Source organism: Pongo abelii, chromosome 6, assembly GCF_028885655.2.
Source record: "Pongo abelii isolate AG06213 chromosome 6, NHGRI_mPonAbe1-v2.0_pri, whole genome shotgun sequence".
NCBI lineage: Eukaryota > Metazoa > Chordata > Mammalia > Primates > Hominidae > Pongo > Pongo abelii.
The window spans coordinates 119,775,427-119,789,014 of NC_071991.2; the positions used below are offsets into that span (position 1 = coordinate 119,775,427).

The 13,588-nt window shown below is 39.2% G+C and overlaps 1 protein-coding gene across 3 annotated transcripts in view; it reads right to left on the reverse strand.

Moving 5' to 3' along the window:
* CADPS2 (calcium dependent secretion activator 2) overlaps nucleotides 1–13,588 on the reverse strand; it is a 567,688-nt gene that overhangs the window by 154,339 nt on the left and 399,761 nt on the right. The gene's annotated exons all lie outside the window — the stretch shown is intronic.

The following is a 13,588-nucleotide window of genomic DNA, read 5'->3' on the forward strand; positions in this document are numbered from 1 at the left end:
ATGACATAACCTCACTAAGGAGGGTGGGAGAAAAAGCTGCTTTCCTATTGATCTTTGGAAAACAATGTTTTGACTGGAAACTGAAATGTTCTGTAGACAAGTACCATAGCGTAGTTGACGAATTCCAAAACTGCTTTGCATGAAGTTCAGGGGTTGAACAATTTTGTAAATGGATAGTGGAAGTAAGATTTCTCACTGTTGAAAAGATAAGTTAAAGATAAGGAAGAAAAGCATGCTGAAATGAATGCTGATGTCCTAGATTCCAGTTGGAGATGTCAGTATGAACTCATGGTTTAGTATACATCATATACCACCTAGCTCTGTCCAACTGAGAGGGCCTGGAAGCTATGATTTATCCAGCAGAAATAAGCACACATGTCACGTAGATCTTGGTTTCTAAATACCATTCTCTAAAAAACAAACAAACAAACAACAACAACAATAACAAAACCAGAGCCCCTTGGAGAACTGATTAATTCTTGGTCTAGAGTAGGGAAAATAAAGGATGAGCTTGCAGCATGTCAGATTGCCAGAAACTAAGAAAGTGCTCAAAAACCAAACGAGTGGGGCATACCAAAGGCAGCCAGTATAAAAGAGCTTTCAATGGCTACAGCAGGAACAATCTGAGCAACAAAGTAATTTAGATATTATTAGATTGTAATCCAAGATACAAAGCAACTGCACATGGATCTATACGGATATAAACAAATGGTTAAATAAATAAATAAATTGGAAAGAAGAGACATATATTCCTTACAGAAGAATTCTGAAACTTATGCAGATAGTTCTCCTTCTAGGAGTTGGGGTTTATTTCCTGTCTCCTCTTCAGTGTGTATTGGACTTAGCTATTTTCTTCAAAATAGAGTATGAAAAAAATAAAAATGACATCTTTACAGTAGAGAAATGTGACAAATACTACCAGGATGTCACGCGGATATTATGTACTCCCTGATAGAATGTGATGAGAAGGGTTATTTCATCTCTTTACAAAAAGTCATAATCTCAGGCTAATCATGAAAATGTCAGACAAACCCAAAGTGAGGGACATTGGATAAAACACTTGACTAGTACTCCTCAAAACTGTCAAGGTCACGAAAAACAAACAAAAAACCCCTAAGAAACTGTTAGAATCATGACAATTAAGCAACTTGGTATCCTGAATTGAATCTTGGAGCAGAAAAAAGGACATTAATTTAAAAAACTGGTGAAATTTGGGGGGAGGAGCCAAGATGGACGAATAGGAACAGCTCCGGTCTACAGCTCCCAGTGTGAGCGACGCAGAAGACGGGTGATTTCTGCATTTCCATCTGAGGTACTGGGTTCATCTCACTAGGGAGTGCCAGACAGTGGGCGCAGGATAGGGGGTGCAGCACACCGTGTGCAAGCCGAAGCAGGGCGAGGCATTGCCTCACTCGGGAAGCGCAAGGGGTCAGGGAGTTCCCTTTCCTAGTCAAAGAAAGGGGTGACAGACGGCACCTGGAAAATCGGGTCACTCCCACCCTAATACTGCACTTTTCCGACGGGCTTAAAAAACGGCGCACCAGGAGATTATATCCCACACCTGGCTCAGAGGGTCCTACGCCCACAGAGTCTCGCTGATTGCTAGCACAGCAGTCTGAGATCAAACTGCAAGGCAGCAGCGAGGCTGGGGGAGGGGCGCCCGCCATTGCCCAGGCTTGCTTAGGTAAACAAAGCAGCCAGGAAGCTTGAACTGGGCGGAGCCCACCACAGCTCAAGGAGGCCTGCCTGCCTCTGTAGGCTCCACCTCTTGGGGCAGGGCACAGACAAACAAAAAGACAGCAGTAACCTCTGCAGACTTAAATGTCCCTGTCTGACAGGTTTGAAGAGAGCAGTGGTTCTCCCAGCACGCAGCTGGAGATCTGAGAATGGGTAGACTGCCTCCTCAAGTGGGTCCCTGACCCCTGACACCTGAGCAGCCTAACTGGGAGGCATCCCCCCGTAGGGGCAGACTGACACCTCACACGGCCGGGTACTCCTCTGAGACAAAACTTCCAGGGGAACGATCAGACAGTAGCATTCACAGTTCACGAAAATCCGCTGTTCTGCAGCCACCACTGCTGGTACCCAGGCAAACAGGGTCTGGAGTGGACCTCTAGCAAACTCCAACAGACCTGAAGCTGAGGGTCCTGTCTGTTAGAAGGAAAACTAACAAACAGAAAGGACATCCACACCAAAAACCCATCTGTACATCACCATCATCAAAGACCAAAAGTAGATAAAACCACAAAGATGGGGAAAAAACAGAGCAGAAAAACTGGAAACTCTAAAAAGCAGAGCATCTCTCCTCCTCCAAAGGAACGGAGTTCCTCACCAGCAACGGAACAAAGCTGGACAGAGAATGACTTTGACGAGCTGAGAAGAAGGCTTCAGACGATCAAATTACTCCGAGCTACGGGAAGATATTTAAACAAAAGGCAAAGAAGTTGAAAACTTTGAAAAAAATTTAAAAGAATGTATAACTAGAATAACCAATACAGAGAAGTGCTTAAAGGAGCTGATGGAGCTGAAAGCCAAGGCTTGAGAACTACGTGAAGAATGCAGAAGCCTCAGGAGCCGATGCGATCAAATGGAAGAAAGGGTATCAGCCCTGGAAGATGAAATGAATGAAATGAAGCAAGAAGGGAAGTTTAGAGAAAAAAGAATAAAAAGAAACGAGCAAAGCCTCCAAGAAATATGGGACTATGTGAAAAGACCAAATCTACGTCTGATTCGTGTACCTGAAAGTGACGGGGAGAATGGAACCAAGTTGGAAAACACTCTGCAGGATATTATCCAGGAGAACTTCCCCAATCTAGCAAGGCAGGCCAACATTCAGATTCAGGAAATACAGAGAACGACACAAAGATACTCCTCGAGAAGAGCAACTCCAAGACACATAATTGTCAGATTCACCAAAGTTGAAATGAAGGAAAAAATGTTAAGGGCAGCCAGAGAGAAAGGTCGGGTTACCCTCAAAGGGAAGCCCATCAGACTAACAGCGGATCTCTCGGCAGAAACTCTACAAGCCAGAAGAGAGTGGGGGCCAATATTCAACATTCTTAAAGAAAAGAATTTTCAGCCCAGAATTTCATATCCAGCCAAACTAAGCTTCATAAGTGAAGGAGAAATAAAATACTTTACAGATAAGCAAATGCTGAGAGATTTTGTCACCACCAGGCCTGCCCTAAAAGAGCTCCTGAAGGAAGCACTAAACATGGAAAGGAAAAACCGGTACCAGCTGCTGCAAAATCATGCCAAAATGTAAAGACCATCGAGACTAGGAAGAGACTGCATCAACTAATGAGCAAAATAACCAGCTAACATCATCATGACAGGATCAAATTCACACATAACAATATTAACTTTAAATGTAAATGGACTAAATGCTCCAATTAAAAGACACAGACTGGCAAATTGGATAAAGAATCAAGACCCATCAGTGTGCTGTATTCAGGAAACCCATCTCACGTGCAGAGACACACATAGGCTCAAAATAAAAGGATGGAGGAAGATCTACCAAGCAAATGGAAAGCAAAAAAAGGCAGGGGTTGCAACCCTAGTCTCTGATAAAATAGACTTTAAACCAACAAAGATCAAAAGAGACAAAGAAGGCCATTACATAATGGTAAAGGGATCAATTCAACAAAAAGAGCTAACTATCCTAAATATATATGCACCCAATACAGGAGCACCCAGATTCATAAAGCAAGTCCTGAGTGACCTACAAAGAGACTTAGACTCCCACACATTAATAATGGGAGACTTTAACACCCCACTGTCAACATCAGACAGATCAACGAGACAGAAAGTCAACAAGGATACCCAGGAATTGAACTCAGCTCTGCACCAAGTGGACCTAATAGACATCTACAGAACTCTCCACCCCAAATCAACAGAATATACATTTTTTTCAGCACCACACCACACCTGTTCCAAAATTGACCACATACTTGGAAGGAAAGCTCTTCTCAGCAAATGTAAAAGAACAGAAATTATAACAAACTATCTCTCAGATCACAGTGCAATCAAGCTAGAACTCAGGATTAAGAATCTCACTCAAAACCGCTCAACTACGTGGAAACTGAACAACCTGCTCCTGAACGACTATTGGGTACATAACAAAATGAAGGCAGAAATAAAGATGTTCTTTGAAACTAACGAGAACCAAGACACAACATAACAGAATCTCTGGGATGTATTCAAAGCAGTGTGTAGAGGGAAATTTATAGCACTAAATGCCCACAAGAGAAAGCAGGAAAGATCCAAAATTGACACCCTAACAAAACAATTAAAAGAACTAGAAAAGCAAGAGCAAACACATTCAAAAGCTAGCAGAAGGCAAGAAATAACTAAAATCAGAGCAGAACTGAAGGAAATAGAGACACAAAAAACCTTTCAAAAAATTAATGAATCCAGGAGCTGGTTTTTTGAAAGGATCAACCAAATTGATAGACCGCTAGCAAGACTAATAAAGAAAAAAAGAGAGAAGAATCAAATAGATGCTATAAAAAATGATAAAGGGGATATCACCACTGATCCCACAGAAATACAAACTCCCATCAGAGAATATTACAAACACCTCTATGCAAATAAACTAGAAAATATAGAAGAAATGGACAAATTCCTCGACACATACACTCTCCCAAGACTAAACCAGGAAGAAGTTGAATCTCTGAATAGACCAATAACAGGAGCTGAAATTGTGGCAATAATCAATAGCTTACCAACCAAAAAGAGTCCAGGACTAGATGGATTCACAGCTGAATTCTACCAGAGGTACAAGGAGGAACTGGTACCATTCCTTCTGAAACTACTCCAATCAATAGAAAAAGAGGGAATCCTCCCTAACTCATTTTATGAGGCCAGCATCATCCTGATACCAAAGCCGGGCAGAGACACAACAAAAAAAGAGAATTTTAGACCAATATCCTTGATGAACATTGATGCAAAAATCCTCAATAAAATACTGGCAAACAGAATCCAGCAGCACATCAAAAAGCTTATCCACCATGATCAAGTGGGCTTCATCCCTGGGATGCAAGGCTGGTTCAATATATGCAAATCAATAAATGTAATCCAGCATATAAACAGAACCAAAGAGAAAAACCACATGATTATCTCAATAGATGCAGAAAAGGCCTTTGACAAAATTCAACAACCCTTCATGCTAAAAACTCTCAATAAATTAGGTATTGATAGGACATATCTCAAAATAATAAGAGCTATCTATGACAAACCCACAGCCAATATCATACTGAATGGGCAAAAACCAGAGGCATTCCCTTTGAAAACTGGCACAAGACAGGGATGCCCTCTCTCACCACTCCTATTCAACATAGTGTTGGAAGTTCTGGCCATGGAAATTAGGCAGGAGAAGGAAATAATGGGTATTCAATTAAGAAAAGAGGAAGTCAAATTGTCCCTGTTTGCAGATGACATGATGGTATATCTAGAAAACCCCATTGTCTCAGCCCAAAATCTCCTTAAGCTGATAAGCAACTTCAGCAAAGTCTCAGGATACAAAATCAAAGTACAAAAATCACAAGCATTTTTATACACCAATAACAGACAAACAGAGAGCCAAACCATGAGTGAATTCCCATTCACAATTGCTTCAAAGAGAATAAAATATCTAGGAATCCCAACTCACAAGGGACGTGCAGGACCTCTTCAAGGAGAACTACAAACCACTGCTCAAGGAAATAAAAGAGGATACAAACAAATGGAAGAACATTCCATGCTCATGGGTAGGAAGAATCAATATCGTGAAAATGGCCATACTGCCCAAGGTAATTTACAGATTCAATGCCATCCCCATCAAGCTACCAATGACTTTCTTCACAGAATTGGAAAAAACTACTTTAAAGTTCATATGGTACCAAAAAAGAGCCCGCATCACCAAGTCAATCCTAAGCCAAAAGAACAAAGCTGGAGGCATCACGCTACCTGACTTCAAACTATACTACAAGGCTACAGTAACCAAAACAGCATGGTACTGGTACCAAAACAGAGATATAGGTCAATGGAACAGAACAGAGCCCTCAGAAATAATGCCGCATATCTACAACTATGTTATCTTTGACAAACCTGAGAAAAACAAGCAATGGGGAAAGGATTCCCTATTTAATAAATGGTGCTGGGAAAACTGGCTAGCCATATGTAGAAAGCTGAAACTGGATCCCTTCCTTACACCTTATACAAAAATCAATTCAAGATGGATTAAATATTTAAACGTTAGACCTAAAACCATAAAAACCCTAGAAGAAAACCCAGGCATTACCATTCAGGACATAGGCATGGGCAAGGGCTTCATGTCTAAAACACCAAAAGCAATGGCAACAAAAGCCAAAATTGACAATTGGGTTCTAATTAAACTCAAGAGCTTCTGCACAGCAAAGGAAACTACCATCAGAGTGAACAGGCAACCTACAAAATGGGAGAAAATTTTCGCAACCTACTCATCTGACAAAGGGCTAATATCCAGAATCTACAATGAACTCCAACAAATTTACAAGAAAAAAACAACCCCATCAAAAAGTGGGCAAATGACATGAATAGACACTTCTCAAAAGAAGACATTTATGCAGCCAAAAAACACATGAAAAAATGCTCACCATCACTGGCCATCAGAGAAATGCAAATCAAAACCACAATGAGATACCATCTCACACCAGTTAGAATGGGAATCATTAAAAAATCAGGAAACAACAGGTGCTGGAGAGGATGTGGAGAAATAGGAACACATTTCTACTGTTGGTGGGAATGTAAACTAGTTCAACCATTGTGGAAGTCAGTGTGGCGATTCCTCAGGGATCTAGAACTAGAAATACCATTTGACCCAGCCATCCCATTACTGGGTATATGCGCAAAGGACTATAAATCATGCTGCTATAAAGACACATGCACACGTATGTTTATTGCGGCATTATTCACAATAGCAAAGACTTGGAACCAACCCAAATGCCCATCAATGATAGGCTGGATTAAGGAAATGTGGCACATATACACCATGGAATACTATGCAGCCATAAAAAAGGATGAGTTCATGTCCTTTGTAGGGACATGGATGAAATTGGAAATCATCATTCTCATTAAACTATCACAAGAACAAAAAACCAAACACTGCATATTCTCACTCATAGGTGGGAAGTGAACAATGAGAACACATGGACACAGGAAGGGGAACATCACACTCTGGGGACTGTTGTGGGGTGGGGGGAGGGGGGAGAGATAGCATTGGGAGATATACCTAAAGTATAATAATAATAAATAAAAATAAAAATAAATAAATAAATAAAAACAAATAAAAAACTGGTGAAATCTGAATAAGGACTGGTGTTCAGTTAATACTAGTGTGCCAGTGTTGATTTCTTAGTTTGATTTCTTAGTTTTGACAAATGTGTGACAATAACATTAAGGGAAACGGAAATACGAAAACTCTATGCACTCTCTTAGTAACTTTTCTGTATTCTAAAATTATTGTAAAATAAAAAGTGTATCTAAAAAAGAAACAATAGAATTCAACAAAGCCAAAAGTTGCTCCTTTGAAAAGACCAATAAACTTGATGGATTACGAGAAAAAAAGAGAGAGAAGGTAAAAATGAACAATATTAGGCTGAGGAAGGGAAGAATTGTAGATTGAGCAAAAAATACAAAGAAAACAACTTGAATAACTTAATATCAATACATTTAATAAATGAAATCTACCATTTCCCAGAAAATCATAACTTGCCCAAACTGACTCAAGAATAAATAGAAAGCCTGAGAATTTCTGTAGCTACAACATAAACTACAACAGTTAAAAATCTTTCCACAAATAAATCCCCAAGCCCAGAAGGTTTAAAAAAGGGGTCCCCAACACCCGGGCTGTGGACTGGTACCAATCCATGGCCTGTTTGGAACTGGGCCACACAGCAGGAGGTGAGCGGCAGGCAAGCGAGTACTGCTTGACTTCCACCTCCTGTCAGATCAGTGTCGGCATTAGATTCTCACAGGAACCTGAACCCTATTGTGAACTGTGCATACAAGTTATGTGCCGCTTATGAGAATCTAAGTAATGCCTGATGATCTGAGGTGGAACAGTTTCATCCCAAAACCATCCCCCATCCTACTGCTCCACCCCATCCATGGAAAAATTGTCTTCTATGAAACCGGTCACTGGTGCCAAAAAGGTTGAGGACTACTGGTTTAAAAGATGAGATACTGGTAAACTACAAAAAACCATTCAAGTCTTATACAGAGCAAGTGGGAAAGCTCCCCAGTTCATTTTATGTGGCTACAATAACCTAGATACCCAATCCTGATAAAACCAGTATGAGAAAGTAAAATAACAAGCCAATTTTGTACATCAACATAGATCTACAAATATCAAACTGGAATGGCAATGGTAGTGGTAAATAACACCTATGTACATATAGAGCTTTCTTTGATTGTTTCTACATACAGCATTACATACTGTTTTTGAAAAACTTACTATGTTAAAAATAAGAAGATCCAACTCAAGACCCAAAAACTTTGTCCCATACCTAACTATTGAAGAGAAGAAGGCTCTAAAGGTATGATGTTTAAGAAAAGCTATGTCAAGGTGTAACCCTTGTTTCTGTTCATTGTTAACGTGATATAGTCTAACATATACTAAAAAATTTCCTTTGCCTTGTCTCTTCCTCAGACCTTCAGTAGGCTGTTTTATTTAATATCTCACAAAGATCCAGGAGTTGCACAGTTTGAATGGAAGGTGTGGAAGGAAGACAGAGGAAATTAATTAGGTAACCTTGGCAACTATTTCCCAAATTGCAGTCTGTCTACATACTTATCCTGGATGACGGGGTTCTAGGCTCCTGCTTTTTGCTGTCTTTGCCACTCCCCTCTGGGACCCACAGTGTTTTCCAGCAACATGGGGGTGGTAGGCGGGGAGGTCCCAGAACTTCAGCACAGCTTTTCCCCATGAGGTGAGGAGATGAGGTGAGGCACTGACTCAGTCCTCTTCCAGTCTCATCCTCCTGACTGAAACCTGTTTGTGGTATGTTGTCATAACAAAATTCACCTGAGTACTGCAGTGTTTCACAGAACAATCCCCAAAAGCTCACTTAACTAATACACTGCATAAAAAAATTACTACATGCTATTTAAGCAATATTTCATCGTTTACAAAGTATTTATAGAATTTTATTTGACCTATTTAGGAACCATATTGAGTAGGTAGCATTAATGTTATTACTCACAAGGTACATATGGAGAAACTGAGGCTCGGACAGATTAAAACCATTTGCTCAAAGTTAAGTAGTTCATCAGTAGAAGAGCCAGAACAGGAACACAGATGTTCTGATTCCTCACTCACAGATATTTCCAACACACCAAGTCTTTCCCTTCCCCTTTTCTTTTTCTCTGGTTTTGTCTGTTTTGTTTTGAAAGGCACAATTATCTTGCTTCAGTATTGAACTTGAGGTTGGGTGAGTATCAATAATGCTAGGAAAGTCTGCTTAAGGTAGATTTAGGGTTGTTCTACAGTTTTTGATAAAATTAAAAAAAATCCTTATTCTCCCCAATACCCATCCCTTCTGCCTTTGCACATTTAGCACATGGCATAAAACCTGTCAGTTGAGGTACATTACCTAAGGATAACCTTGCTTATGACCTTTCATCTGGTTGCTCACCTGCCCCCAAAGTGAGTCTCTCCATTTACAACATGTGTGTCATTTATACTTAATTTCTATATAGTCACATATCTAAGACTAGAATTAAGTGAACACTTTTGATGATCCTATGTGATGCAATTATCTACGTTTTTTCTCAAAAAATGCACACTGTCTCTAAAATTACAGATTGGAAGTTGGAGGCATAATTTCTGAAGTGACAGTCAAGGGGCAATGTTAGCACCTGTGAAGACAGAGGTATTATGATATGATGATTTGACTGATGCCCATTAAGGTTACTTAACAACTTTGTGATATAATCTGGAATCCATAGAAAATTGAGATTATTTTATATATAAAACTACAGTCATGTTGTACTCTTGTGCCCTGTACTTGAAAGCAAGCACATCTGAGCTGGCCTTTGTCAGGCATGCAGCAGCTCTAAGACGGCCCTACAAAACTGTAGAGGAGTCAGTGAATACACTGTATGCCTTACATTAAATTGGGACATAAAAGCCATTTTGTGTTGCTGCTTCAGTTTCTCCACCCTCAGCCTGACTTACAAAACCAAGATGTATAACCACACATATCAACCTAGAACTTTGCCCTATGAAGCATTGTCCCTGAAAGCCTCTTTTCTCCTTCCTGTCAGTCCTCAGAGGCACTATGGCTGAATGAGTGGTTGTGTTATTCAGAGATGTGTGTGGCTGTCATCCTGCATGAGTGGGTCTCTTTCTGTCCTTGACTCACTTTTTCTTTCTTCCTTTCTTTTTCTCTCTCTTCCTCAGTCTTAGTACCAGCCAGACCCTTTCTGTTTAACTCTATTCTTTTATTTCTGAAACACTAAGAGTGCTATTCAGAGATGTATCTGTACAGAAAGAACACACCTAGAGAGCTCAACGCTGTGCAATAGGATGTGCTCCCTGAAAAATTTCAAATCCAGACAGCACTGTTGTCCTTCACTTCAGTCAATAACAAAAGGAAATCTTTTCTCCTTTTGAATTTATGACAGAGGTAGTTCAGGTAATGAGCAAAACGACTCTCTGAATATGTGTCTTGACGGATGTAAAAATGATCATGAAATAAGACTACGGCAAACACTGTAGAAAAATCAGACTTGACATTGCCAGTAGTTTTAAACAAAAGTCTGTATAAATATCAGATGCTACAGACATGGATAAGAGAAGCACATTCTCACAAGCGGAGGTTGCCAAAACCTGAATATTCCATTAACAAAGAAATTAGGAATATAATTACATACACATTGAAATATTTCTATTTAGCATGAGGTACAGTCCTAATTACATATTTTTTACTTTTTTCTTCATCTCACAATTTATATCCTCTTGGGTTAAATGGCAAAGAAAAATATATTAGAATAGTAAGAGTAATCAATACTGATAGTATTTTATAATTATGTAGTATCTTCACATTAGTATTTGCCCCTTTTATGTATGATAACTCTGAGTTTCAGAAAGGTTAAGTGATTTGTTGAGCATGGGTCAGTTTGCAAATTTCAGAGCCGGGATTCAAGTGAAGATCTTTTGCCTCTTTCTGTTCTTTCACTGTGGCAGCATGGTATTTCTGAATGACATCTGTTGGACTGTAAACGTCACAGGAAACGCCATAACTTTCAGCTTATCTTGGATTATTTCTATCCTAAATTGAGGCTCAAATTTCCCTCAAACCTATATTTCTTCCTTTCTTCTTCTTAAGCTATATGATACCTCAATGCTGAATCAGAGACTGATTCAAATTTCGATTCTAAAACAATACCAGAGATACCTGAATGTATACACAGTTTAAACTTTGGGAAAGTGGATTTCATGTGCAATATTAAAGATAATATATGCATCAACATATAAACATACCTTGAATTACACATTACAGAGTATCATTATAAAGAAAACAATAGTTTTACAGAATAAAAGTAACTATGGCAACCAGTAGAGTCAAATCAGGCTGCCTCCCAGGCAGCAGCAGTAGCTCCTTGTTGCCTCAGTAACTTTCCATTACAATGTGTCTCAAACACATATATTTTGGGGGCACATTAGCTGAATTTCCCACTTTAGGTTCCCAATTTAATTTTACCTTTCTGTGTGGATGAATAAAATATTCTGATTATACAATTTGCTTTGGGTTTGTCTGTTTCACTGAAACCTTCTCATCCTCTTGCATTTTAGAGGTCTGCCTAGTGCTGGAATGTCTATTTTTTGATATCTACTAGTCAGAAGGAACTGAGACAGTCAGGAGACAAGAGACAGTTTTAGTAAAACAGCTCCTATCAACAGTTAGCCACCCTGACTGACTCCTGTACCCCCACATTTTCTAAGTGCAGAGGGTTGAGTGTGAGATAGTGGGGAAAAAAACTATTAAAATCAGCAACATCCTCCTAATTTCAAATCAAGGCCGGGCTCCAAAATAAAGTGAAAACCTGAATAGACTGTGAGACAAGGATCAATCTTATTTTATTGTAGGCTGAGAAATGGCAGCACTGGGGACTTCAACAGATATTTATTGTGTACCTACAATATGTAACACACTGTTTTAGGTACGTGGAGGATAACAGGTGAATGAGAACTGATTTTTGCCTATAAAATATGATCTAGTGGAACAGAAGCAGGTGTGTGTGTGTGTGTGCACGTACACACATCTAGCATGTAAGTATATATGACAAAGGTAATGAGATAAGTACAGATAAAAAGTTCTTAGTGTCTGAATGAGTTAATTGAAGTCTTCTAAGATGAGTTTTGTGATATTTGACTTTTTAAAACTGGAAAAAAGAAAAACATGGAGAATAAACAGATTTTCTGTGGTAAAATTTTGTGGAGATAAGAATGGGTAGATGGAAGAGGATGGTAATGGGAAAATGTTGATGCTATCACTTGGAATTTATTTTTAATTCAATAATCAAAAATCACTTAAGCTTTTTGAAAAAGAGTGTGGTAAAGTTATTCGATAATTTTTTTGACGATTGGTAGAATACTATAGAAAGAAAAAGGCAGTAGAGAGATAAATTCAGATACATAGGCCAGAAAAAAATGAAGGCCAGAATTAGGATAAACAATGGAAATGTAAAAAAGAGAATGTTAAGGGGCACTATGGGAAGAGAATATTGATGTTCACAAATTGGTGATAGGAGGGAAAAGAAAAAGATGAATAAAAAGTTAATGGGCCATTAAATGGAAAAGACATTAACACAAATAATGAAGTCATTCATTCATTAATCAAATATGTATTGAGCAAGATTAAGAGAAAGGGAGTGATATGGACAGATTTTTATTTATTTTTTATTTTTATTATTATTATTTTTAAGACAGAGCCTGTTCTGTTCTGTTCTATTATTATTTTTAAGACAGAGCTGGAGTGCAGTGGCATGATCTTGGCTCACTGCAACCTCTGCCTCCTGGGTTCAAGCGATTCTTTTACCTCAGCCTCCCAAGTAGCTGGGATTACAGACATGCACCACCACGCCCAGCTAATTTTTTATGTTTTTGATAGAGATGTGGTTTCACTCAGTTGGCCAGGCTGGTCTCCAACTCCTGGCCTCAGGTGATCCACCCTCCTCGGCCTCTCAAAGTGCTAAGATCACAGATGTAAGCCACCACACGCGGCATGATATGGACAGATTTTTAAGCCCAGAGATAGATAGCTGTGGAGGCCAACATTAGGGAATTTTTTTTGGCATCCTGGTAAAACAAGAGTACTTGTTCCTAAAGTGTGGATTAGGGAAGCGGCTGAGAAGTGACTCTACATAAACCCCATTTTTTATCTTGTTTTATCAGTGAAAATTAATTCCACAGAGGAAAAGCAATGATTATTAGTTACACACAGACCTATCAACACATCCTACCCAGGCACATGTATGCATTACAACAGGAATCATAGGGATACTTAAGGCTGTTCAGACTTACTACGAGGTGGTATATAAGAACTAAAAGGCAGTTTCTAATCTC